General features: G+C 42.7%; 1 protein-coding gene and 1 non-coding gene across 8 annotated transcripts in view; both read left to right on the forward strand.

The window, feature by feature from the left end:
• Positions 1-27,967, forward strand: part of TGFBR3 (transforming growth factor beta receptor 3) — a 305,577-nt gene that overhangs the window by 52,643 nt on the left and 224,967 nt on the right. The gene's annotated exons all lie outside the window — the stretch shown is intronic.
• Positions 15,820-15,926, forward strand: LOC143928605 (U6 spliceosomal RNA). The gene has a single exon (XR_013262445.1). It is a non-coding gene; the product is annotated as a U6 spliceosomal RNA (small nuclear RNA).

Raw genomic sequence — 27,967 nt, forward strand, 5'->3', positions numbered from 1 at the left:
GCGCCGAGCACACGGGGACAGGGGCACTTTAAAAAAAAAATGTATTCTTAATTTTGTTTGTCAGATGCGAGTGAGGAAAAACCGATACACGTCAGAGACTCTTTACCGAGATCGGTGTTGTGGTGTCGGACTGACACACTGCACCACCAATCGCTGCACGCCTCCACGGGCGCACACCGGCTGTTATCCTGAATGAAGTCACATGAAAACGGATAACGTCAGGATAATGGATACACCGCCCGGCCGCCCTTCTGCTATAGGCTGGGCAGGAAGTGGTTAAAAGGAAAAGAGTTGTGCTTGAGAAGTGTGTAAGACCGTGACAAGGAAAGTTTCTCAAGCTTTCCCAAACTGTAAGTTAGATAAGTAAGGTAAGTCATTTTGTAGAATGGCAATATACCAAATATTAGAACCTTTCAAAAGTAGATGTGTTACTTCTCAAATTCATCACTCTGCTTTGTCATATTCATAATAAGTCTTAAGGGTTTTAACCCTTTTTCGGCTGCAAGCGGGGGTTAAAACCACCACGCTAGCGCCCGCAGATCGCCGCTAAAACGACCCTTGTGAAAGGGGCCTTAGCGCTTAGGTTTTAGTCAAGCCTGTTGGTGTTGCTCTATTTCCACAGAGATTTATCAAAAGCATTGGTGCAATAGATAAAATAAAATACAATAAATCCTAGTCCTTGAGCAACATTTGCACTGTCCAATCACAAGGGTTACCTGGAGAATAATGCATTTAGCTTATTTTGTGTGATATCATCTTCTGTGTTCAAGAAGTTAATTAAGTAGTAATCAGACTCCACAATCCTGCATTGCCCGGCCAAATGAATTGTGCAAGGATAATAAATTAAATTGAGCTTTAAATTGTTTCGCTGAGAGGCTGAACAGCTGATGTATTGTTTTTGAGCAAATTGTCAGGAAGACTGTGCAGTGATTTTAGCTGGATGTTAATCATTCCAAATGGACGCGAGCCAGTAAGAGCCCTTTTTCCTATTAGATCTTTGTCTGCCTATGGCCATATTGTGCAAGACATCCTCCTAGAATTTTAGAACGTCGGCTAGAGCTGCACAGCGGGTTTTTTTACTAGTAAAATTGAGCTGCTAAAATTCCACTTTTTTTTTTTTTTTTAACAAGTTGATACATCCATACTAGAATCTTACCTTTTTAAAGTATTAAATGTCTATTTGTATAATTAATTCAATTAATTTGAACTCTTTTGATGTAGCAAATTGTTATGGCTTTAGACCAAGTTTATTTGAACGTTTTCAAACTTCTTTTTTATTTTATATAAAACATTTGTTTTAAGTTAACCCATGACACACTGGTATCACAAAACATTTTTTTTTTAATAGAGTTCACAGGTGAGCCTGCTTACTTCCAGGCTCCTACACTGTGCATGTCCCTAAACCAGGGGTGCTCAACCTGTGGCCCTCCAGCTCTTGCGGAACTACAAGTCCCATTGCATTGCAAGGCTGACATTTACAAGCATGACTCCCAAAGGCTGAGTCATGATGGGTCTTGTAGTTCCGCAACAGCTGGGGGGCCACAGGCTGAGCAGCCATGCCCTAAATAGAGCAGACAAGGAGGGGAATTCAGGGGGAGGCGGTGAGTCACTCTCTGATTCATTTAGCTGTGTGTATTAAGCTTGAGCTATTTGGCTCTATAAACAGCAGACTTTTTTTCCCAGTAAATTAAAGTAATTGTAAAGGCTCGTTTTTTTTTTTTTTTTTTTTTTTAAATAACAAACTTGTTATACTTATCTCCTCTGTGCAGTTGGATTTGCACAGAGCAGCCTGGATTTTCCTCTTATCGGGTCCCTCGTCGCTGCTCCTAGCCCCTCCCTCCTTTGAGTGCCCCTCAGCCAGTAGCTTGCTACAGGGGGCACCCAAGCCAAGTTGGAGCTCCATGTATCCATTCAGACATGGAACCCTGACCGGGCCCCACCCCCTCTCTCACCTGATTGGCTGGCTGACTTTGACAGCTGTGGGAGCCAATGGCGCCACTGCTCTATCTCAGTTAACCAGGAGAAGTGTCCTGGATGGCTGAGGGGATTGTGGGCATCGCTAGTGAGAGACTGGACTCATGCAGGTAATTAGGGAGGTGCTGGGGGGGGGGGGGGGGCTGCTACACAAAAGGTTTTGCATGGAATGCATTAAGATAAAAAACCTTCCGCCTTTACAATTTCTTTAAAGCGTATCTTAACATAAGAACAAAAATTTGTATTGCGGCTTACCGGGCTTTAGATACAATGGCTGCATTTGTTTTTTTCACATTTTTTTCCCCTCTACTTTAACCCGGTAACCCTGTCATTAACTCATTTTCTGTCAGACCGTAGTGAGCAGCGTTGTCACCCTAGGGCAGGGAATGCGTTAGGATTACATAACACATCCTTATCTTTTCCATCCCAACAGTGGAGGTGTTTTATAGTCCACTGAGATAGGAGGCAGAGTGTACAGGCACTTATAATTTTACAAGATATCTGGCTGGATTAATAAAGTTTTTTCTTTCACTTATCGAACAAATATGATTAAACACTTTCAACTGTATATTAAACAGACCAAATGGGGAACTAATAAGGTAATTAATTGTTAGACTTTATATACACCTAAAGGCAGTACACCAGCCAAAAATTACAGAATGGACATTGATAACCTCAGTAAACTGTTGCTGCAATATTCACCTCCAATCCAGGAATTTTTCTTGTAGTACTTTTTTCTGCAGCCAGATGTCCTCATCCTCCTAGCCATTATCATTTAACATGAACGTGACAGTGAAAAGAGAAGCAGTACCATGATGAGCTCATCTCGGTCACTGCTTTCTCCTCCTATAAACCTTCCTCTTGTGAGGACATTAACTGATTGGCTCCATGTTCTGCTTATTGCTCTCATGCTTCAGCCCTGCTGTACAGGGTTGGCAAACGGGCTGATACTAGATCAAATTCAGGTACTTGCACTGTTTGTATTAAAAAAAAATATATTAATTACTGAGCTGCATTATTTTGTGTCTTTTATATCTGCCTAGAGTTGAAGCGGAGTTCCGCTTAAAAAACAAAAAAAGTCAGCAGTTACAAATAATACAGCTGCTGACTTTTAATAATCAGATACTTACCTGTCCCAGGGTCCAGCGATGCGGGGGAACGAAGCCCCGCTCCTCGCCCCCTCCTCTCTGCCGTGCCAGGATTGTCATTGTGGGCGCCGGCTGTGGTTTCACAGCCCAGCACACACTGCGCATGCGCAAGCCGCGCGGCATGCTGTGATTGGCCGGGCAATTATCTGGGACCTGTGACGTGTCCCAGATGATTGCCGAGAGGGAGGGGGGAGAGGTTATCTTGCTTCCGGCGCCGCGGTTCTCCGGGAGGAAGTTAGAGCTGGAACCCTCTAAAATTAGGGTTTTTGTTCCCTCCAACAAAAAAAATGACATACCAAATGTGGCACGTCAGGAGGTCACCTTGCCTTAAAGCAGAAGTTACATTTTTGGGTGGAACTCCGCTTTAAGCATTAAAAGAGAAGTGCGGGAATGTAAAAAAAAAGAAAATCAATCATACACACCTAGATGGCTGCAGCTGTCCCCTCCCTACACTAAGAAATGAGCAATCAGAAATCTAATGATTGCTCAGTTTTCGATCTTCAGTGATCAGAGAGCTCACTGGAGCTGCCAGTCATGCATCTGGGCAAATCCCGACTTTATTGTTGGGATCCCTGCAGAGCCTGGACCGGCACTGTGATGTCAGCTGACAGCAAACTTTTGCTCACTATTGACTGAATTTGGTTCACAGGAGTGCCGAACTAAGACCGCTCCTGTGACCCACAGGAAAAGTATGGCCAAAAGAACTTTGGGTATACTTCTCCTTTAAAAATAGATGTGAAGGCATGTAGCCTGAAATGGGGAAAAAATGTTAGGCTTGGCCAAATAAAGACAATATATACTAGTGATGGCGAACCTTGGCACTCCAGATGTTTTGGAACTACATTTCCCATGATGCTCAACTACACTGCAGAGTGCATGAGCATCATGGGAAATGTAGTTCCCAAACATCTGGGGTGCCAAGGTTCGCCATCACTAGTATATACTGTACAACTCTACACTGCTTTTAACATAAATCACTTTTGTATCTACAATCAAGTGTTCATCCATTAAAAATTATTTTAAAAAAATGTTTTGGTAAACACTGTACTTATCTAAATTAGCTGGGTAATCCCTTAATCCCATAGCTGATATTACAAGTTCACACTGAATCTTCAGACCCATCCTAGCAACTAATAACCATAGGAATCCCTGCACAGATGTTTTAGGTTACTTTTACGACAATAAATGGAAATCATCCCTACTTATTCATTCTTTACTTTTCATAGTGCACACCCCAATTTGTACACATACACGACAATGTAGACTTCTAATTCTCCAAAACAACAAGTGGGCCTCATCCTATAGGTCTGCCTGCCAAACAGCTGGATTTATGGAATCTCTAATCCTGTGTGACTAAGCTGGACACAGATTCAGTTGTTAGGAGTCCAAGCTTGGAGTGAATGGAGATAATATAAGAGTCTTGGATACGGAGTGAAAAGAGATAATATTAGAATTACATAAAAAATAAAAAATACTGTAGACGTTTAAGTCTTATTCAGATGGGTGGATAGGTTGCCTAAACGCCGCTTCTGGACGCAGCAGCACTCTGTGCTATGGCCATATACAAACCGGGTGATTAGCTATGGCCAGAAACACCAGCCCTGGGTGCAAACTTTCTGCATCCAGGGCCGATCAGAGCTCCTAATTGCATGTAACTGCTCAAAAATGAACAGTTACATGTGGAGCAGCAACTCCAGTTATTGATTTGTACAGGGTCATAACTCCCAACTGTCCCTGATTTCGAGGACCTGTCCCCGATTTGGAGCAATGTCCCTCTTTCCTCCTCATTTGTCCCTCATTTTGGTCTGATCTATATAGTTGTATATATAAAATGCACTTTTTATCTTTCAAAAAGTGTGTCCCAGTGCTAAACCTTTTTATCCAATTTCTAAATTGCTGCATTTGTACATTTTAAAAGCCAATATAAAGGAATAGTAGTGGTATAAAAAGCCCTTGTGGATTTAATTAACTTTTTTGGGGTTAATTCTCCTTTAAGGGGGTGTGGCAGGGGGTGTGCACTATACCTCTATACGTTTTGTTAGTGGGCGTCCCTCATTCCCATCTCAAAATGTTGGGAGGTATGCAGGGTACATAGAAACTGCTGGCCACAGCTACCCGCACACAGTATGAGCGCGGAGCAAAACTTCATCAGCTGGCAAAGAAGGGAATCACTCATTTGAATGGGCCCTTAGAGTACAATTCCATGTCTAAAAAACACTAGTTAAAGTGCGTGTAAACTTCTGACATAAAATATGAACAAAGCATATCCTTCTATAGTGTGTATTTGCCTCAATCAAAAGCACTGGGTATAATTTCTGTCTTCAGTCTCCTTCCTCTGCTATCTACATGAGTCACTTCTGACAGATTGTGCCAATTTGGGATGGAGGGGAGGGGGGGGGGGGGGCTCCAACACATAGTTTGTGATTGACAGCCTCAGCTGTGCATGTTTGCCTATGAGATTGTGTACAGGTGGATGTGTCCCCTCCTTATCCTCAGGTCTCCAATTACACTCGGCTCTCCTCTCTGAGCTGTGCAATGCGTGACATCACATAATGGTCCCCTGCCTCTGGGAATTCAAAAAAGCTGTGTAAATTCTGGACATTAACCACTTCAATACCTGGCACATTTTCCCCCCTTTCCTGCCCAAGCCAATTTTCAGCTTTCAGCGCTGTCACTTTTTAAATGACAATTTCACGGTCATGCTACACTATACCCAAACAAACTTTTCATCATTTTGTTCCCACAAATAGAGCTTTCTTTTGGTGGAATTTGATCACCTCTGCAGTTTTAACTTTTTGCCCAAAAAATAAAAAATAAAGTTTTTCTTTGTTTTTGTTATAACATTTTGTAAATAAGTATGTTTTCTCCGTCACTGACGGGCACTGATGAGGCAGCACCGATGAGGTGGCACTGACGAACACTGATAGACGGCACTGATGGGCACTGATAGGTGGCACTGATGTGCAACAATCCGCACAGACCCCCCATATCAGTAGAGCAGACGATCGGCTCTCCTCTACTCACCTATATCAGGTGCGAGGGAGGAAATGCCGATAAATGGCTCTTCCTGTTTACACTGTGATGAGCCGTGATTGGACATGGCTTCCGTCAGAGGCTCTTCATCACGTGATGAGCCGTGTCCAATCATGGCTGATCACAGTGTAAACAGGAAGAGACATTTATTGACTTTTCCTCACTCACTTCTGACCGACGCGAGTCTGTCAGACTCCGTCAGAGGCTCTTTACCGAGATCAGTGTTGCGATGTGTCAGACTTGTGAACGCGATCGTGGCTTATCCTACTGGACGTCATATGACGTCCAGTTAGGATAACTGAACCACTTCCGGCAGTCATTTTGCTATAGGCCGGCTGGGAAGTGATTAAACAGACGATGCGAAGACAACAGATAAACAGGTACAACTTATGTAGGAACATTTTTTCATCTCTGTGTATCACCTGAGTAATTTCACTAGGTATATGTAAGGGTTTATAACCACTTTAATGTAGTATTTTCAAGCACAATCTGTGTAAGTGTCCATATCTCTCTTGATGTCATTTTGTAACATATTCAACCGTAGATCTCAGACTCTGGGAAAAGGAGTAATGCCAGGCCTTTCACACAGGCGATTCGATTAGGTCCCCCTGTCTGTTTTTCAGGCGGACCAGATCGGATGGTCCATGCAATTCCTATGGACCGGTTGGTGTAAAAGTACTTATGCCAGTTTACCCCTGCCTACTTCTGGATCCAATCAATCCCTCTATAAAAAAAAATGGAGGAAGACTGCCTCCTCTTCTTTTACGATGGACCAGATTGGAGACAGACAGGTGTAAACATGCAGTGGAATTGTTTACTCCCAGCCACCCATAGAACAGAGCGGGTCTGTCTGTCTGTGTCCGCTCTGCAGAAACTGAGTGGATACGGACCTGTCCTCTGCCCCACTGTGCTCCAATCAGCAGTGGATCTTTGAGCAGATACCCTGCTGCTCAGAATGCAATGGGCCCCTGCATGCACATGTGCTGGTAAGGAAGATCCTAGAAGGAGGAGCGAGCAGAGTGATGACTTCATCTGTCTTCTGTTGATCCTTTACTGTTTAAGCACAGGATGATAGCAGGTAGGTGACAAAGCTGTATTGTGTAACTTGAAAGGAAAGCCATTACACCAGCCTGTCTCTGCTGCATTTTTTGATAGATCTCCTCTAATCCAAAGAGAACAGTTGTAAAACTTTACTTTCTGTAGGGCAGATCTGTCAGTTAAATCCTCAAGTTGAATCCCATATTATATGTTGTAGCTGTGCTTTGTGAAATGACATACAGTGAAGTGGATCACTTTCAGTTTCACTGCCCTGGGACTAGCTTGTGCAATGTGCAGTCTGTGTATCAAAGAGCCCCGGCTTTTGAAAACTAAAACGGCGCTGCCAAAACAAGGACAGGTGTAAGATATGATTTACAGTGGTTATATTCAACATTTAAAGAAACACTCATCCTCTAAATGTGTCAAAGGGATTCATATTAAAATGATCCCTTTAGCTTCCTTGTGAAACAGTCTGGTTGTTCATTCTTATAAAATTGGGCTACAAAACCTCTAAACATGACAATATAGAGGCTAGTAAATGGTTTTATGGCAATGGATTGGAATGGATCTATACTGCTTAATAATTTGGTGCTATATGAATAATTAAATAAAAAATGAATTTTGAGGGTTCTATGGCTTCACCACTCTGGTATCAGCAGTCACAAAAGTTGAGTAACTAAAGGCAAATACAGTAGATTATGCAGTTTGCGGTTTGCAAGAGAATTTTCCACAGAGCTTAGTAAATGCTCTACTGACTTCCATCGGCCAATTATTTATATTATTTTAATTTTATTTAGATTAGATTAATTTTCGATTTGATTTTTCTGGTACATGATTGGGTATTCCTTGCAAAGTTCAACTTCCTTTGCAAAGTGAACACCTATTTGCCTTTAGTAAACCTACCCTAACAGTATCACACATAGGTACAGCAGGTCATCTGTTCAAACATATTGCTGCTCTGTTAGTCGACAGCTTATTCCAAAATTTGGCAGCTAACCTTTAAGGAACGTACTTGCCGCAGCCTCCAAAAATCAGTTAAAGCCAAACACTAGACCATTCTGACTGGCAAACTTCAAGAATTCCTGATAGTGAAGGGGCTCAACCACCTCCTCCTGCCTCCTGTACATTCCTATTGGCCTGCGAGTCACCCTTTCGTAGTTATGGGCCAATAGGATAATATAGCGGTATGTTCTGACACTATCTGGAAGTGTGTTTTTTTTGTCTTTAAGGTACAAACCTATGGACAACTTTTAAATAATTACATAGGTTGAAAAAAGACACAAAAAATTCCTTCCTGATCCCAGAGAGGTAATTGGATTTTCCCTGGATCAGCTTTACCTATAAATGTTAGTACCCAGTTATATTTGGTACATTTAGGAAAGATTCCAGGCCTTTCTTAAAGCAATCTACTGAGCCAGAACCACCTCTGGAGAGAGTCTATTCCACATTTTCACAGCTTTTACTGTGAAGAAACCTTTCCGTATTTGAAGATGAAATCTCTCTTCCTCAAGACGTAAAGAATGCTTCCTTGTCCTCAGTGTTGACCATAAAGTGAATAACTCAACGCCAAGTTCACTATATGGACTATTTATACCGTTACATGACCATATCCACTGTCACTACCGAATAAATCCAAATAGTGGCAGTGGGCCCCTCTGAAAGAAATAAGTCCTTATGTCACGCCTCAGAGTCTACAAGGCCGAAGCCGTAGCTAACATATAGTCAGAAAAAAAGAAAAAAGAGAGAGACTTTTCCCCCGCTGTTGTGTCCCGCTTTTAACTTGCGTACCAACACCAGGAAAAAAGAAAAAGTAGCTACCTTAGGCTTCGGTGAACACATAGGACATTTGATTAATATCAAAAATATTTTTCTTTCTTTCTCACTATATGGACCCCTTATATATTTATACTTAGTGATCATATCCCCCCTTAATCACCTCTTCTCAAGAGGGAATAAATTCAGTTTCTCTAATCTTTCCTCATAGCAGAGCTCCTCCATGCCTCTTATCAGTTTGGTTGCCCTTCTATGCACTTTCTCAAGTTCCCTGAACCCCTTTTGAGAACTGGTGCTCAAAACTTGACTACGTATTCCATATGAGGTCTTACTAATGATTTGTATATTGTATGTTGACTGATTGAAATAGAATTAAAAAAAATGCTGCAGGTGCAGTTAATATTTTTTTGGTGTATTGTTTCATGGCTCTTCAGGTTTGCCAAATCTGAGAACTGATAACCCAACTTTTGGAAGATGTGTTGTAATGGGGCCTCTTTAGGTTACAGAGATGTGGGTTCTCTATATATTTTAAAGTGGAGAACCCCTTTATGAGAACCAGTGGACCCTCTTGGAGCTTTATAGTAAAAAATAAATCTTGTGTGTCTCTTTTCAATAAAAAGGTCTAGTCTCAGATTTGCCCAAGCTTTGTTTTTTATTTGTGTGCTCACATCAGTGTAGAATTGTTGCTGGAAATATTTTGTACTATTGAGTTACTACTAGCATACATGTGTCTGCACAGAGCCCAGAACTTGGATCTCGTGTACCAGCGCAGCTTTGCGTAGGTGATTCAGAAGAAAGGAATTATAATGAAGCTGTTTTTGCTGTTGGCTCTCTCGTTGTTAAATATTTATGTGTATTGGAAGGACAGACCAGAATGAGTAAGGATTGAGTAAATTTTGTTTTTCTATGAAAACGTGACCCTTTCTAGTTCTTGGGAGGAGTTTCAGGCCGTTTACAATTTCGCCGTATCTCGGCTGTCTGACTAAATAAGCCATCTGAGAACTTGGAACTCTCAGTGCAGTGTGCTTTGGCCTCACCATAGCTAAGAGATGTGATGCTTAACCCTTTCTCTTGTGACTTTGTGTTGTTTTTGCCATCACTGCTTTTTTGTTGTAAAAAAAAAAAAAAGTGTTGACTGTGTAAATGATCTTTTTGATGCAAATCCCCACAAGTTCTGACTGTATTTAAAATCTGTACATGACATGCAAACTTATAATTCCACAATATCTGGATTTGATTTTACTTGCCCACCTCTGCTCTGACTTTGGCTACCTACTAATGCTTTAGAGCATGCTGTGTATACATGCATTGCTCCCAATTGTTTATCATATGGAGGGATTGTCCCTCTTTTGGAACCAAATCTCTCTGTCCCTCTTTCCTTGACACTTTTTCCTTTTTTTTCCCAGATGTATAGACTTCTATAAAATAACGTGTTGTTTAAAGTGGTTGTAAACCCTTACAAACCACTTTGACCTAAGGCTCACCTGTAGGTCCAAGAAATATCTCCTAAACCTATACGGTTTAGGAGATGTTTACAAAAAGGCAGCCACCGCTGTCTACGGCGCATGCGCCATAGACAGCGGTGCGCAGGCGCACTGGGCAGGCCGCAGATCACGACGATGTGCCGCTTGTGTCGGCTCCCGTGCGCATGCGCGGGAGTGACGTAATCGCGGCTCCGGCGAATCAGCAAGACCGGAAAGTCACTCTGGGATCCATGGCAGCGGCGAACATGAAGACGGAGAACCACTTCGGGAGCTTCGTTCTCAGGTAAGTTATTAATAATGAGCTATGCATACTAGCTCATTATGCCTTTGCCTTGCAGGTTGCATTTTTTAAATAGCCTTTACTTCCTCTTTAAAGAGGAGCTTCAGTCAATTCTGCACAAATTTTAAGTCAGCAACTGCAAGCCTGTACTGAGGCTGCTTTTAATAAACAGACCATCGCCTGTTTAGGGGTCTCGAACCTGAGCTGGTTCTTTTCTGGTCTTCAGGTCCCTGGCGCTGGGATGTTAACTGTAGGCAGCCGGCTACCCACTGCTTGTGCTTAAGCCCCTTTGCATTTTGTAAATGGTTCAGGTCCCAGAAAGCTGCGGGCAGGGGGGGAGAGAACTTCCAGTGGATCCACTGTGGCAATCAACCGGACTTTGGAGCAAGTACCTGTACCCCCAAAAGAAAAAAAAGATTCCAAATGTAGCAGAGGAGGGGGGGGGGGGAGTGAGGAGGAAGAGTTTTAATTTCCCCTTTTGGGTGAAGTTCCACTTTACCTACCATTTTAACTACCAAAAGTGTACACTATACTTTTGTTAAACATGTATGCGATTGTAACAAAAAAAAAAAAGACTAGGTAATGACTAACATTTGCGTGAAACACAGCTACTTCTTTGTCCCCTGCTCCATCTGTCAACCACTTGTCATATGAAGCTTCAATAAAAAGGATTGTTGGAAGTGAAGCATCTGCAATAAATTTCTTAAGTATGCGATTGTATTTGTTATTTTCCAAAACCAGTAAAATGGAAAAGTAGAGGTGAAAAAAAAAACACTAACACTAATGGCCTTAATTTTAAAGGGCTGCTTCTCACTCACAACCTGTGTCTGGACAGTAAAAGAATAATCAAAAAACGAATGAGGTTTGTGCTCTGTCACTCTGTTCTCTCCTCTTATCAGTGTGCGTCTTAACTACTTGTGCTGCTTTTGTTTCCTTTATTCTGAGCTCTGTTGTATTCTGTTGAAAGAGGCTTATGCCAAAACAAATTCAGGAACTTACACTGCATTTAAAAATATATATATACCGTATATACTCGAGTATAAGCCGAGATTTTCAGCCTCTTTTTTGAGGCTGAAAGTGCCCCCCTCGGCTTATACTCGAGTCATCGCTGTCTGTCTGCCCGATCAGCGTGTCGAGCAGACAGACAGCGGCCATTCTAGGATTCAAAGGCCGCGCCTCCCTCTCCACCTTCGCCTGTGATAGGCGGAACACTGAATTTCCCAGCAGTCTGTGTTCCGCCTATCACGGACATCCTCTCATCCTCGTCCGTAGTATGAAGATGAGCGGACGTCCATGATAGGCGGACCACTGACTGCTGGGAAATTGAGTGTTCCGCCTATCACGGACATCCGATAGGCGGAACACTCAATTTCCCAGCAGTCAGTGGGAAATTGAGTGTTCCGCCTATCACCGACGGAGGCGCGGCTTTTGAATCCTAGAATGGCCACCGACGAAGAGCTGAAGGACGGAGGCTCGGCTCGGGACGGGCCGGGACGGGCCGGGACGCAGGCCGGGACGGGACGCAGGCCGGGACGGGACGCAGGCCGGGACGGACACAGGCTGGACGGACACAGGTAGGCTCTACTGTGTCTTTACTGTGCCTCTCCTGGAAATGAAGAAATCAATGCATGTGCCCTATTCCATTTTTCTTTCAGTTTGTACCATATGGAACCCATTACTTCAATGGCTACTTCCTCTGACTGGTGTTTATGATGATCAAACAATGTTTAGCAAATAATATACATACACATATGCTTATTATAGTGCTTTTGTAACAACAGCAATGTAAAACCTTTCTATTACTGGTGTTACTGGTTTATTCCTTAGTAGCCTATTTGACAGTTGTTTCTAATTCCTTAGGGCAATTTTGATATATTAATGAACCAATCAAACTAAGGTGGGAAAAAGCACACACACACACACGGATGCATGCACACACACACACACACACACACACAGGGATGGATGGACACACACACACACACGGATGCATGGACACACACACACACACACACACACGGATGCATGGACACACACACACACACACACACACACGGATGCATGGACACACACACACACACACACACACGGATGCATGGACACACACACACACGGATGCATGGACACACACACACACGGATGCATGGACACACACACACACACACGGATGCATGGACACACACAGGGATGGATGGACCCACAGGGATGGACGGACACACAGGGATGGACAGGCATGTCTCACCCTCGGCTTATACACGAGTCAATAATTTTTTCCAGTTTTTTGGGGGTAAATTGGGGACCTCGGCTTATATTCGGGTCGGCCTATACTCGAGTATATACGGTACATTTATTAATGTATTATTGAATACAACACTGCAATTGTTTGTAATTTCTTGTATATCTGCCTGCAGTTCAACTTTAATCATGTCTCTCTGTACAAGCTCTGTGGTTTTCTTCTAATCTGAACTGACATTAGGGAGGTTTATCTGACTTTCGCTGAAGTGTGGGGTCAGATGAATGCTGTGCATTCTTTTTCCTCTTAACTTTCATACAGCTTTCCTCCCAGTTCATTATTTGTAGATAAAGATGTTGTGTTAGATCCTCAGGATGTTTCTTCATGTGGCATTGTCAGAACTTATCCGGTGACTGATTTTAAAATTCCTTCCTCAGTTGACGCCTATTGAAATCTGGCTGAAAGGCTCTTTTTCTTTTTTCTTTTCCTTTTTTTTTTAATGAAAGTTCCTAAATGGTGAGCTTTTGATTGCAACACTTTAATAGTGTCTTGTGGTGGCACACTTCCATAATGTGTTGTAGAAAGGATAACTCTTTCAAGAGCTGGCTAGAACTTTCCAGCCTTGGGGTGTATTCAGCATGTCTGAGACTCTTCTACATTGAGAAGGATGACGCAAAATGTACTTCCACCCAGCCAACTGGCACTGCCAGTATATTTCTACACAGGGTTAGATACAATGTTAGTTGTCCCAGAGCACAATACAGTTGGCCTTGAGACTGCTAATTATCTGTCTGCATAAGAAAACCGAGCTGGCATAAACCTGTAACAATGTCTCACAGTGTACTATGCTGTCACATAGACATGAACCAGTCTGTCTACACTTTCATGTAAAAGTCTAATAAAAAACCATGGTGAGTAACACACATGTGTCTCTTGGTGAACATGCATCTTCTACATGATCCAACTGCTGTTTGCAAAAACCTTTAGGGTGCAGCTCCCCCACCCCCAGCCCCCCCCCCCCCCCCTTATACTTAACAAAGCCCTATCTCGATCCAGTGATATGCATGAGAGCAGCATCTCTAATGGGTCTTTCTCTCCTCGATGGCTCACACAGCAGCTGGCTCCTACTGCTGTCAATCACAGCCAGTGAGAAGAAAGTGAGGGGCTACCCAACAAGAAGTGTATTGAGGCTGCTCTGTGAAAAACCATTGCACAGAGCAGGTAAGTATGAAATGTCTATTTATTTTTTATTATTTCCTTTAGAATAACTTTAAAATGACTCTGTCATAAGAAAACCACATACTTTTGATGCACAATAATGGAGAATCACACTCAGATGACATCATTCTTAATAAGCTTTATTGAAAGTTTTGCCCATAGACTGCCATCCACTGATATGTTTCACCCCTTCCACAGGGCTTGGTTATGTGGAAACACATTAGAGAAGAGCAGTCTATGAGCACTTTGGGCAGGACACTTGTGTTTTATGTAGTAATGTCCCACTTTCAATAAAGCTATTTAAGATGATGTCATTAGAGTGCAGCTGTCCTTTCTCATACATGTAATTCATCCACAGTGGAGTCCCTTGCAGCCAAAGTCCGGAGGTGGCACAAGTGAGATTGTTGAGCGGTGGTAACCTAATGTCGTTATTACTGTTCGGTCACAGGCCTAGAACAAGTATACTTTAAACTAGTGTCAGAATTCCTAGTCTCTATGTTTTACACCAGAATGCAGAAAGCAATAAAAGCAAAGCACCAGAATGACTTAATTCTCTTAAGAAAGGCCAGCAATGGTAGGCCCATTTCTTTTCTCATTACACTTTAAGGGGAGTTTGTGCCCATGCAGATCAAAGCAACAGGTTCATTTAATGTGGACTTCCATAGACTCATTTCCTCTCCGTCCTTTTGTTCCCCTGCCACTAGGAACAAAAGGAAAGCTCCATGCAAGCTACAGTTTGCTTGAATCTTCACTTACACAAGGCTCTAGACTCCCATGTGACATTACTGATTGGCCCAGTGCTGTCAGATGGGGTGAATCACTTGTTTTTCTATACCAAGAAGTCTGTGTGTTCTGTGCTTTACTCCTCACCTATGCATTCTAAATACTCCTAACTGCTCAAAATAAGCAAAACACAGACTTGCTTTAAAGTAGAACCGATGCTGCAGCAGTCCCTTGCCGACTCTAAGACAGAGAACAGAGTGATCACACAGCGGCTAAGTTCTTGATCAGATATGAGCAGAAAGCATTGCCTCTCCATCACCACTCTCCTCTACCCCTTCAGTGTTCATTTGAGAGGGAGCGGGGGCCTGAGATCCAGAGATCAGTCAGAGATCTGGGTGGATCCCAAAAATATGATCGGGATCCTTCCAGAGCCTGGACATGACATTCCAGAGCCTGGACATGTGACATGGCTAAAACCCACTGTCAGCTGATTCTTGGTCACTGGAGAGCACAAGTAAGTGCACTCCTGTGATCCAGAAGAGAAGTTTCGCCAAAAAGTTTGACCATACTTCTCTTTTAAGACAAAACATTTTTTTTAAATTGTATTTTGGATAGAGTAGGAGAAGACTATGGGCCCTGTAAGTTTTTTTTTGTCAAATTTCCTTTTATTTCCTATACCGTAGTCAAAAAAAAGTGACAAAATCCCTCCAAAGTGAGGGAATCCCTGGTTGTCCCAATGGGAAGATGTCCCCTTTTCACTGTTCTAGGGACAACCACAATTAGGGGATCTTTTGGTGATAAGCATGACAAAAAGAGGGTGAATTTCCCTAATGGGGGCACAGACAGCAATAAATACCTGACTGGTATTTAAATCCCTCTCTACTCTGCAAAATTGAAAAAAAAAAGATTTGCCTTGTTCTCGCTTCGGCAGGACATATACTAAATTTAGAATGATGCAGAGAATATTAGCATAGCCCCTGCACAAGGATGACACACATATTTGTGAAACAAAATATATTGAAAAAAAAAAGTTTTGCCTTTAGTCGTACTTTAACTTAGTCGTCAAATAAAAAGATGGCTTGAATATTGTACAGTATACTATACAATCAAATATTGGCATTATTTGAAAGTAAATTCTATAGTAACATTACCCTTGGTAATCCACCATATGCACACAGTAGTTGTCATATCCAGGTGCCTGTACATAGTTTCATCTTCTTTCTGGAGACCCTTAAAGTCAGAAGAGCTTTGACCTGTAATATTGTCTTCAGCTAGGAAAATGGCACCTTGGCCTGCCCACTCCAACAACAAACTATGGATGCGCCATGTTAATTGGCAGTCTCGCTCACCATCATTGGGGCAGGAGAGATTTGTTTTCCAAAATGTGTAGGTAGGTTTGTGCAGTAGGATTGTATTGGTTTCTGCATGGGAATTGTCACCTTTTATTATGGCTTTTAAGGAGAGGCGGGGATACAGAAGTTCTTATTTGGACTATAATTTCAGATGAACTCTAGGGAAATGGCTAAATACACAGATGAAATACATATCTGAAAGCTGTTTTATCTGCCAAAGGATTTGTATTAGGGCCCGTTCACATGATGTTGTTACAGTAATGCACACTTTCTGGCAGCACATCCTATGTGTGTTGGTGCAATGTGGTGTCATTCATTTAAATCACATCCCAACACACCTTGTCCGCGGACATGTGTTGCCATACATTAATGTGTGCTGTGAAAAAATGTTGCATACATTTGGCCACTAGATGGTACTAAGTATTATGGGCATTTCTAATGATACAGAGTATTTTCTGTTTTAAAACAATAAAAACCATTTGTCCAGCACAGGAAATGGCTAATAACATTACATTTTTATTGCCCTATTTGCACAGAATATATGTACATGCGCTTTCACAGGGCAAATTACTATGGAAATTGTTTTTATGAATATGCTCCTTGGTGTTTACCCTTTAAACGTAAAAAAAAAAAAATCCTAGCTATTTATTTATGATGCACAGACTTTACAAATGGAGTTTCATATCTAAAGATATTACGCTGTGTGTTTTAATGTTCCATTCACAGTATTTCCAATCTTGGCTTTAGTTGCCTCAAGTTGCCTCAAGTAGGAGTTATACAGACAAAATGTTCATTATTGTACTTTTACTGCTGCTGGCTATAACAGTTTAATATGTTTGCATTACATCATCATTGGCGACCTTTTGGGTCGCCCTGTTTCTTCGAGGCGTCATTGTTGTTGACCTTTGTCATGCATCCATGAATTACTGTGATAATAGCATTTTTTTTGATTGGAGCCATGTTCAGTCCTCCTTTTATGGACAAACTGATGGAGAAAAAATGAAAAAAAGTCTTCCTTAGGGCCATTTTCCATCTTTACAAAAAGCCATTTTCTGTTGTTCTGAGATGTCATTCATGCTATAAAACTGTGAAAAGCTCTTTTGTTTCTTAGACTTTCTCACTAAATAGGAAATAATTGTGTTCTTGGAATTTGTGAATTTCATATTTCCCTATTATTCATGCCCAAGGAACTCTTAAATTCTTTGTCAAACGTGTGAGGCATGGCATCAGTTAGCGCAGTAAGAGCCTTTGACACAAGTTGTTAAAGAGGAAGTAAAGGGTAAAAAAAACACACCCTGCAAGGCAAAGGCATAATGAGCTAGTATGCTATGCATACCAACTCATTATGAATAACTTACCTGAGAATGAAGCCCCCGAATCGGTCCTCTGTCTTCCTCTTCGCCGCTGCCATGGATCCCGGAGCAACTTCCGCATGCGCAGGGGAGCTGACACTCGCTCGATCTGTGGCCTGCCCAGTGCGCATGCGCCGTAGACAGCGGTGGCTGTCTTCGGGTAAATATCTCCTAAACCGTATAGGTTTAGGAGATATTTCTTGGACCTACAGGTAAGCCTTGATCTAGGCTTACCTGTAGGCCAAAGTGGTTTGTAAGGGTTTACAACCACTTTAAATGGGATGGGACTTTGAAGGTGCCAAATACGAGTCAGAAACCATATATTAAAATCATACCATTGTACTTTATTACATACTGTATACAAAAAACCTTTTTGAAAACCTTTGCTAAAATTTGCTCTACAACGGCACACACGGCCGACACACACGGACAAACCCATCCTTCGTGGATCCTTCGACCCCAAGCATGAGGTGACTGAGGGCGGAGCGACGCGCTGATGTCACCTCGTGCTTGTGGTCGGAGATCCAGGAAGGACGGGTGTGTTATTATGTTACTACATACTACCTAACTCTCTAGCAACTCCTGCTGGGAGCTATTGCGTCTTTTGCTAGCTGGAGTTGTGCCCCCCCCCTGTGAAATTAAGGGAGGGGGTTGCTGGCTCTCCTCTGTTGCCTGAGGTGCGCCTCCATGAGTAGGTTACTCTGAAAGGTTGGGGGTTTTGGGGTTATGCGAGACTCTGGTTGGGGGGTTCTGTGGGGTGGGGGGGAGGGGAGGGCAGCCGTTGCTGAATGCTGACCCTTGTTGGTTTTGGTTTAGTTTTATCTTTCACGTTTTTTTCAACATATTTCTCTCCAATATGCTCAGGTATGGTAAAAGACTATGCATTCTAGGAATTACATGCCTTAATGACATCTCCTGCAGTGACAGCTGGACTTCCGCCTGGGTAGTTTCCTTGCCCCCGGGGTTGGGACACTGTTGGACTGACTCCTGGGACACATACATACCTCATATTCCTTATGGCTAATTTCTCAGTTCTCTCCTGGAACGTCCGGGGATTAAATTCAGTGATTAAACGCTCTCTGGTTTTAAATTTTTTTTAAAAGTACACTCCCCAAATCTGTATTTTACAGGTGACTCACCTGGTGGGCTCTCAAGTCCTTGGTCTCAGAAGGGCATGGGTAAGTTCACACTACCATGCTACACATTGTAGCTATTCCCGAGGAGTAAGCATATTAGTTCATAGATCCCTCTCTTTTCAACTCAATAATAATAAAACTGACCCGAGAGGAAGATATATCATTATTCATGTTACAATAGTTAATGTTGAATACGTACTAGTAGGACTATATCTTCCGCCTCCTGCGGACGTCTCCCTCTTGTACGATATCATGCGAGTTTTCATAAAATATGGGACGCAGAATATCATGTTGCTGGGGGACTTTAATTTGGCTCTGTGTCCGGCCCTGGACAAATTCCACCAGCCGACCCGAGGGGCACCTGCTCTCATGCAATGGGCTGATACCTTTGAATTAATCGGCGCTTGGCGGCATTACAACCACTCTGAAAGAATGTCCACTTGTTACTCATCCACATTTCGAACTCTCTCTCGCATTGACCTGGGCCTTGTCACACGGGCAATTCTGCAGCGGGTATTGAAGGTACAAATTCTCCCAAGAGGTATCTCCGATCAAGCCCCCTTATGATCACTGCTCTTCTGGGGCCCCCCACCGGGCCAAGGCTGTGGTGGTTGTCTGGACACTGGATAGCAGACCCTAAGGTTCAGGAGGACATGCCGGAGGCTTTATGTCATTATTGGCTTGAAAACTCTGACTCCGCGGAGCTGTTGACGGTTTGGGACGCATTTAAGGGTTGGCTGAGGGGGGAATACATATCTCGTATTACCAACAGCCGTAAACAGTCTGTGTGGTCGCTGGAGGAGTTGGAGGGTGATCTCATTAACAAAGAGGCTGGATATGTTGCTGCTCCTACCCCCCTTAATTATACGGCTTGGCAATATGCACTCAGGGCAGTGGAACTGCATAGGATAGACATGACTAAAAAATCTATGCTCAGTACGACCCAAAGAATTTTCGAACACGGGGATAAAAATGGCAATGGCGTGGTTATCCTGAGGGCAATTCCCCAGTAATCATATTGGCAGCATGCGAGATGAGAGGGGTGTTCCCCTTACAAACCCTGATTTAATTCTTGCTAGGTTTATGCGTTATTATAGCTCCCTATACTCCACTAGGGTGAACTATGGTATGACAGATCTCCGGGGCCTACCTGGATGGGGTGTATTTTCTCACCCTCTCTCGGGAGGCTAGCAAGAGCCTGGAGCGAGATATTTCCCTGGAAGATGTCCAGACTGCTATGGCCCAGATGCAACCTGGAAAAACCCCCGTCACGGATGGAATTCCGATACCATCCGATATTCCGATATTCTATACCACATACCAGGAACTCCTTGCCCCCAGGCTCACAGCGCTATTTTCTCAATTTAACAAAATAGGATCGTTACTGGAGTCCATGTCTGAAGCTGTGATTGTGCTGGTGCCCAAGCCGGGGAAGGACTGTGCGTCGTACAGACTGATCTCATTAATTAGTCTAGACGCAAACTGCTGGCCAAGATACTGGCTAACCGGTTTTCGCGGGTCCTGGAAGAGCTCATCCGTGTGGACCAGACGGAGTTCATGCCCGGCAAGGGTACCAACATTAATCTGAGAAATCTCCATCTTAATTTGTCCATTCCCCACGATAACGCTGGATCCAGAGTCATTGCCTCTTTAGATGCCGAAAAGTCGTTTGACTCAGTTGAGTGGGGCTACCTATGGGAAGTACTGGGTAGATATGGTTTTGGCCCCCAATTCCTGAGATGGTTGCAGCTACTATATCAAAAGCCTTTGGCTTGTATTCGGATCAACGGAAGGCTCTCTGAGAGGTTTTTGCTACAACGTGGTACACGTCAGGGATGCCCTCTTTCCCCTTCCCTATTTGCTCTGGTGTTGGAGCCCCTGGCTATCCGACTCCAGGCGTCTCGGAGGGTGGAGGGGCTGCGGATCGGCCCCTTGAAGTAGAAAGTGTCATTATATGCCGATGACTCCCTGTTGTTTCTACATGATGCGGACTCCTCCTTTGCAGGCTGCTCTGGAGCTCTTTGATGAGTTTGGACATTTTTCGGGGGTTAAAATAAACTGGGCGAAATTGGTTCTTTTTCCCTTAGACCGCACCCGTGTTGCTGCAGCTAAAGGCTAAGTGTGCCTCCTGGGGAACTCTGCCACTTAATTTATTAGGACGCATCAACCTAATTAAAATAGTGTTTCTCCCAAAGTTTAATTACCTATTTAGGAATTCCCCGGTGTGGATTCTGGGTACATTCTTTAAGGAACTAGATAGCTGTATTGGGACCTTTGTGTGGGGTGGTTCCACTCCACGTTTGGCACGGTTCACCTTGTGTCTTCCTGTGCGATGCGGAGGATTGGCATTGGCCAATTTTCAGGTGTACTACTGGGCTGCCGTTTTAGTGTCGGTCCGCTGGTGGTTCGTTCGATTTCGAGCAAATGCAGATGTATGCCTCGAGATGGCCTGTTTTGGCTCCCTTGGGGATCTGGGGAATCTGGTGTACAGGGGCACCGGGGCGTACGCTGGTCTCCTGCATCCGACTAGGACAACACTCAGGGTGTGAGTAGCAGCTAGGAGGAAGTTTCACAAGCCTAATGTGTGGTCACCTTTCCAACCTCTGTGGGGTAGTGCTAACCTCTCACACTTCCGTACAATCCCGGACCCACAAGTGTGGGGTAAGTATGGGGTGAGAACCCTAGGGGATATTATGCCAACAGGAACGCTACTGTCATATAAAGACCTCTTAATCAAATTTAATTTGCCCAGATGTATGTATTTTCGCTATTACCAGTTGCGACATGCAGCTGGGGCGCAGTTTCCAGGCCCAATTGCCCTCTCTATGGAGCTTTTGGCTCACGAGTCGCTTTCCAAGCCTCTCCCCTCCCTCTATATGTCATTGCTTAGTTTGGAATCTCCCAGGTTGGAGAGGCTGTAGGAGGCGTGGAAGGCCGATATCCCCACACTGGAAAGGGAGGATTGGAATGACTGTTTTGAGGATAGCTCAGGGTTGGTTATCTCTTCTAGAGATAAGATGATACAAGCCAAGTTTCTACATAGGGTGTATTACACCCCGCAGCGTCTGCACAGACTGTACCCTTTGAGAGATCCCCTCTGTAATAGTTGTCGACAAGAGGTGGGGACATACTATCATATGTTCTGGAGTTGTTCTGAGGTGTCCCAATTTTGGGCTGCAGTGTTTAAAGCCATTAATGAACGTCTTGTGCTGTCATTGGTTCAGTCCCCGGAACTAGCGCTGCTCGGAATACAGGAGGTTGACCAGAGGCCACGTGATACTAAACTTCTGATCGCTCTCCTACTCTACTATGCTAAGAAAAGTATTCTCCTTAAATGGAATTCTACATCTCCCCCCACAGTGACTTTATGGGAGGATATCATAAATAAGGCCTTACCGCTTTATAAAATAACTTATCTTAATAGGAAGTGTCCCAAAAAGTTTGATGGTATCTGGTTGCCCTGGACGGCATGAGACATTGAATGCCACAGTAAAATATCAGGGTTGGTTTTTCTCCCCTCTTCTCCTGTGTTTCCCCATACCCCTATGCCTACATTCCATATTTTGTCTGATATGTATTGCTGAAGGACCAGTCTGATTTAAGAGTTCTGAGAAGTGTCATGCCTTTTTCTGGATCTTGATCTAATGGTAATTATGTCTCATGGGAAGTTAATGTAATCTTTTTCACTTGCTGTATACTGCGATAACTGTCATCTGCTCTTCTGTTTTGTACCATGCTTGTTCTTTCTCATTAATAAACCGAAATGTTTAACCGTGAAAGAGGACTTAATACCTTATAGCCTATAGACCCATTTATATCTATGCACATTTAATACTTATGTTTTTGCGTGCCTAAATGTGGATTTAATAATGTATTTTAAGGAGTATTTTAAAAGCAACAGTCAAACCAAATTCTTGTCCTAAAGAGACTCTCCTACTTTCAGTCACTCTTGTAAATTATATTAACGCACACCAAGGCACGTCTAGTATTTTTTCAGTACCATGTGTGTTAGTGATTTGTTTAATATTGTACCAGCTGTATGGTATTAATCAATTAATCCAGAAATTAACTCCCCCTTTCCCCACCCATTGTTTTTTTTACATTTGCTTTTGAAACTTGACCATGGTTGCCAGACGTCAGAGAGAAGTCAGTACCACGAAATGCTTTACATATTGGATTCATTAACAGCTAGTTAAGCCTCATTTTTAACTGATGACAGAATGCTCAAGTCACTCTACATTTTCATATACTTAAGTTCAAATGTGCTTTCAATTAAACATATGTCATCCAGTAGAGAGGCAGATAACCTGCAGCTAAACGTCTAGCTGGGTCATGATGTGAGTTATCGACTTCCAACACCTGAGCGCGACCATTAGGTTATTCCTGCTTAGATTCGTTCTTTAGCAACTGTTTCTAAAATCCAGGAAACGTCAGATCCAACTTCTGCATTATTAATATCAAATTATCACATTTTCTTAAAAAAATAAACTTTCTCAACTCGTTACAGAAGATTTAAAAAAAATAAACTGCTTTTCTTGGAAGTTTATATGATATTGATATAAATGATGAGAAATGTCTGTAATGGGTTTTTAATTTTGTTTTTCTTACTGCTTGACCATGCTAACTGTCCTTTTTCTGAAATAGCTGTCCCAGTTTTCAGACCCATTATTCAAAGGCGTGTGATTGAGTTTAGTTCAATCAGATCTGAAAATTAAACCTTGAGATACATATAGCACAGTTCAGATTTTTATCTAAACAATGGCAAAACCCACCCTACTGCACTCCATTTAGATGGATTTCTGATGTCGGTTGTCAGAACACAATAGCCCAGCAGGGGGATATGTCCATCTGTGCTGTTTTTTTTTTTCAATCGGCCTAAAGGCTGAGCAAATACATTCTAGCACTATTTTGGTCAACTTCATTCTCAAAGCTGGACATTTATTGTTGCCTTCACTGTATGTGGGTTAGTCAGCATTGGAATTGTACATAACGGTACAGCCTAGACACATCTGATACACTTTATTAATGTGGATTTACTTTTACAATGATTATGTAAAAAAAAAAATTGTTGGCCGAAGTTCAGCTTTAAAGGGGTTGTAAAGTAAAATTTTTTATTTTTTTAAAATAACAAACATGTCATACTTACCTCCACTGTGCAGCTCGTTTTGCACAGAGTGGCCCCGAACCTGCTCTTCTGGGGTCCCTCGGCGGCTGTCTCTGCTTCCTCCCGCAGGTGCTTCTCACGTTAATGCGTGCTCCCTCGCATTGGTGAGAAGCACTGCGGGCGCGCTCCCGTGATACAGCCGGCGGCTATAGCCGCTCGCTGTATCACAAGGCCCCGCCCCCCGGCACGCTGCGTCATTGGATGTGATTGACAGCAGCGCGAGCCAATGGCTGCGCTGCTTTCAATCCATCCACTCCAGCCAATCAGCGGCCAGGCTGAGCGGCGAAGAGGACGGCGGGGGCGAGCGCGGGATTTTCGAGGGGTCAGGTAAGTAAAACGGGGGGACTGGGGGCGCGGGCAGTGTGAGATGTTTTTTCACCTTAATGCATAGAATGCATTAAGGTGAAAAAACATTTACCTTTACAACCCCTTTAAGGAATGGTAGTGTTTGTTAATGTAATGGCTTTACCAGGATGCAAACTTAGTCGCAGGTAGGTGGAGAACTATACCAGTTGACACTGTAAATCCTAGGGTGACAATGCTGCACTTCCATAGATGTAGTCAGGGCTTTTTTTCAGCGGGAACCTAGTGCCGGGACAAGATCAGATATTGGCTGGTTCAACATAAAACGGCTGTCATTCAGCCTGTGTGTATAGCAGCCTGTCCGGCAGAAGCTGGCTGAATGTCCGACTTCTGTTGAACAGGCATGCTGGAAAAATGGCAGCTAATAAGCACTTGATCAGTGCTGTCAGTCAATGGCTGCGAGCACTGACCAGTGTGTTCAGTCCTCCTGTCTGAATACAATAGCTCAACATTGCAAAGCTAGTGCAGCAAGCTCCTTGTTCGTGCTTCATGTTTTTTCTTCATGTTCTAGAGCAGGAAGTTTATGACTGGCAGGATATCTAAAGCCCCATACACACTATCAGATTTTCTGCTGATTTTGTCCTGCAGATTTACCAAAACCATATAAAATAAGGTCAAACCTTAGGAGTTTCAATTTGTATGCAATCAGGTGTACTACATGGTTTTGGTAAATCTGAAGACAAAAATCTGCAGAAAATCTAAAAGTGTGTATGGGGCTTAAGTGAGATAAAGGAAAACAGTCTAAACAGAAAACAAATGCAGCAACCACATTTAGGGATGGGTAAGCAGCAGTATATTTCATTTTTATTCTTGGATGTATCTACATTTTAAAGTTGTCATTTATTACAGGTCACTAATGAAATCCCTTCTGTGAGTGTTGCTGTCTCTTTGCTTTAAGTAAAAGAGTCCGTTCGTGTTGCATAGGATTTCAGAGAATCCTACTGTTTTTTGTTCTAGTCTAATGTGTATTATAGGTATCTATGGAATTTGACTTTTATTTTATTTTTTTCTATGCTGTTCACTTGTCTGGAAAAGCCGCTCTATCTGATCTATCATTCCTGATTGCTGACCTGCAGCAGACAAACTGGCTTCAGTTCTCTTTTGTGTAGATTTTATTTTGTAATGACACTTTTTTCTTTCTGATAAAATAGTTTATTGGATAGCCAGCAAATATATCCAAAAATAGTGAAACAATGAACCTGAATATTCCTTTTTAGGCAAGAGATATTCTTAAAATACACGATTTTTTAGCTTGTAGACATGAATCCAAAATATGTCTTCTTCTAGCCAAGATTTGTGTGATAAATGTAAAAACAAATACATTGTGCTTAAATGTGTGCATATGTGTAAAATTAACATTTCAGGTTGACTCAGAAATTATATTCTGTTATATATGTCAAATTGTTATTATTTTATATTCATAGATCTTTGCCTCTAGCTATTTGACATGGTTCTTTGCATCAGGAATTTTTTGCCCTCCTTCATTGCTCAGAATCCCCCATCCAGTGAAATCTTTAGGGCTCCTGGCATTCTGTATCTCCAATAACAGGTCTCTTAACAAGTAGAAGGTAATATATAAGTGAAATATAAGCCAATGGTCTCCAATGGTAGTGTTCTGTGGTAGCTTAAAAGAGAAGTGTGGGAATCTAAAAAAAACACATTCTCACGTAGATGGCTACAGCATCATTCCAATGCTGCAGCTGTCCCCCCACCCGATCTAAACCGAGAACCGAGCAATTGATGACTGCCGATTGCTCATTTGTTGGGTCCCCTCTGAGCACAGAGTGGTGACTGTCAGTTACTGGCTCTGTGCTCTGCTCCACCAGTGCTCACTGGAGCACCGGGCTGTGTAGAGAGCAGGAGCAGCTGGCTCAGGCTCTCAGTGGCATACTGAGGGCCTGAACTAGCTGGTGATCAGGCATCTGGGCAGATCCTGACATTGTCAGGATCCCTGCAGAATCTGGACCTGCTCTGTGAATTCAGCCAACAGCGGACTTTGGCCCGCCGTCGATTGAATCTGGGCCACAGGAGTGTAGAATGAACTGCACTCCTGTGACCCACAGGAAAGTTATGGCCAAAAGAGCTTTGGCCATACTTCTCCTTTTAATATCTCTCCTATCCTCACCACTTTTACATTGGTGGTCAATGAACATAGTCCCCCCTTTCACCTATTAAAATTCTATGTACATCAGTGGCCAAGGGAAAGGACAAGACCCCCGAATGAAAGCTATTTTATATTGGTGGTCAGCAGTCAGTGTAAATGCTCACAATAAATAGGTGGTAAATGGAGAAGGTTCCTTTTATATTAATGGCAAGAATGGCAAAAATAAATGCACCCTAACATTTATACTCTATAGAGAAGAGCCCTACAGTTGTGTGCCCTTACATTAGTGGTCAGGAAAAAATTACCCCTTTACATTGGAGGTTGGTGGAGAAGGTCCCCCTTACATTTGTTGTCAGTGAGAATGCCACTTTACATTAGTGGACAGAGAAGAAGGGCCTTGCCTACACTGGTAATTAGTGGAGAATGCCCCATCTCATATTTGTGGCCAGTAACAGGATTAAAACCTGGTCTGGAAAACTCACAAATTCAGCTGTGCAAGAATAGCTGGGTAGATCATTTTGCCCACAAAGTAATCCATTATTTGTGAAAGCTTAGATGCCAGTCAAGCCACAATACAGTACCTTCTGCAGTTCTTTGGAGATTGACTGGGCAGTGGAAGACAGCTTATTGTAGTATCTCTGCCACCCTCTCCTGCCCCTGGGCCACCATACCACCCCATAGCAGCCGCATGGGCTGGTATTGTAAAATGTTTGCCAATACATTGTATAAATCTCCTGTCTGCACCAGAGTTGTCACCAGTAGAACAAATTCAGAGGGCACAATTTGTCACACACTCAGTCCTCCCATACATTTGTGATGGTGTCTTAGATGAAAACCTAATGCATCTTGAGAAAGTCTGATATTGGTGCCACAGAAGATATGCAAATTGCTGTAAAATATGCTATACAAACAGGAAAAACAAAAGTACTACCACTGGAAAAGCTATATAAACTATATCCAGCATAAATGTCTATGGAATTGGAAGACCTGTACAGTTAGCTGCAAGAACACTAGGGGAGCTTACAGTGACTAGTATGAGCTGTGCGGAACATAAAGATGTGTTACTAATCGAAGATGTTCTAACATGGGACATGCACATGAAAGGACTCTACTGTGTTCTGTCTGGATGGAAAGATATGTGTTCTGCTAGACTTAGAAAACCTTTTCTCTGTTTTCCTTGCATGTGGTGAACATCTGCGCTAAGCCCATCACATCAAGTCCATGTGCAGAAGCAGAGTGGTATGCTTGTTTCAGAATAATAAGTAATCAGAATATATTAGAATCCATAAACCAAAGTGAAAGGTCCTCATTTTATATTCAAAACTAAGCTAACGAAGTTGAGATGTCATCTATCTTCACTGTTGGTGTATACCCATAATACAAATAGAGGATAGTGTGTTCAAGATAGTTAGAAACCTGTTTTACATTGTAAGAAAGAAGGTCAAAGTTTGCTGGCCAATATTGGTTCGGAAAAATACAAAAAAAAAATACAAAAAAATATACTTTTCGGAAAAGGCTCTTCTAGGGTTCCAAGAGCATCGGTGAAGTAATTTAAAGCTGACTAGCTAAAATTAGTCTTAAATGCCACTGTG

Source organism: Lithobates pipiens, unplaced genomic scaffold (assembly GCF_037356315.1).
Source record: "Lithobates pipiens isolate NorthernLeopardFrog02 unplaced genomic scaffold, aLitPip1_a1.2 Scaffold_23, whole genome shotgun sequence".
In the NCBI taxonomy this organism is placed as follows: domain Eukaryota; kingdom Metazoa; phylum Chordata; class Amphibia; order Anura; family Ranidae; genus Lithobates; species Lithobates pipiens.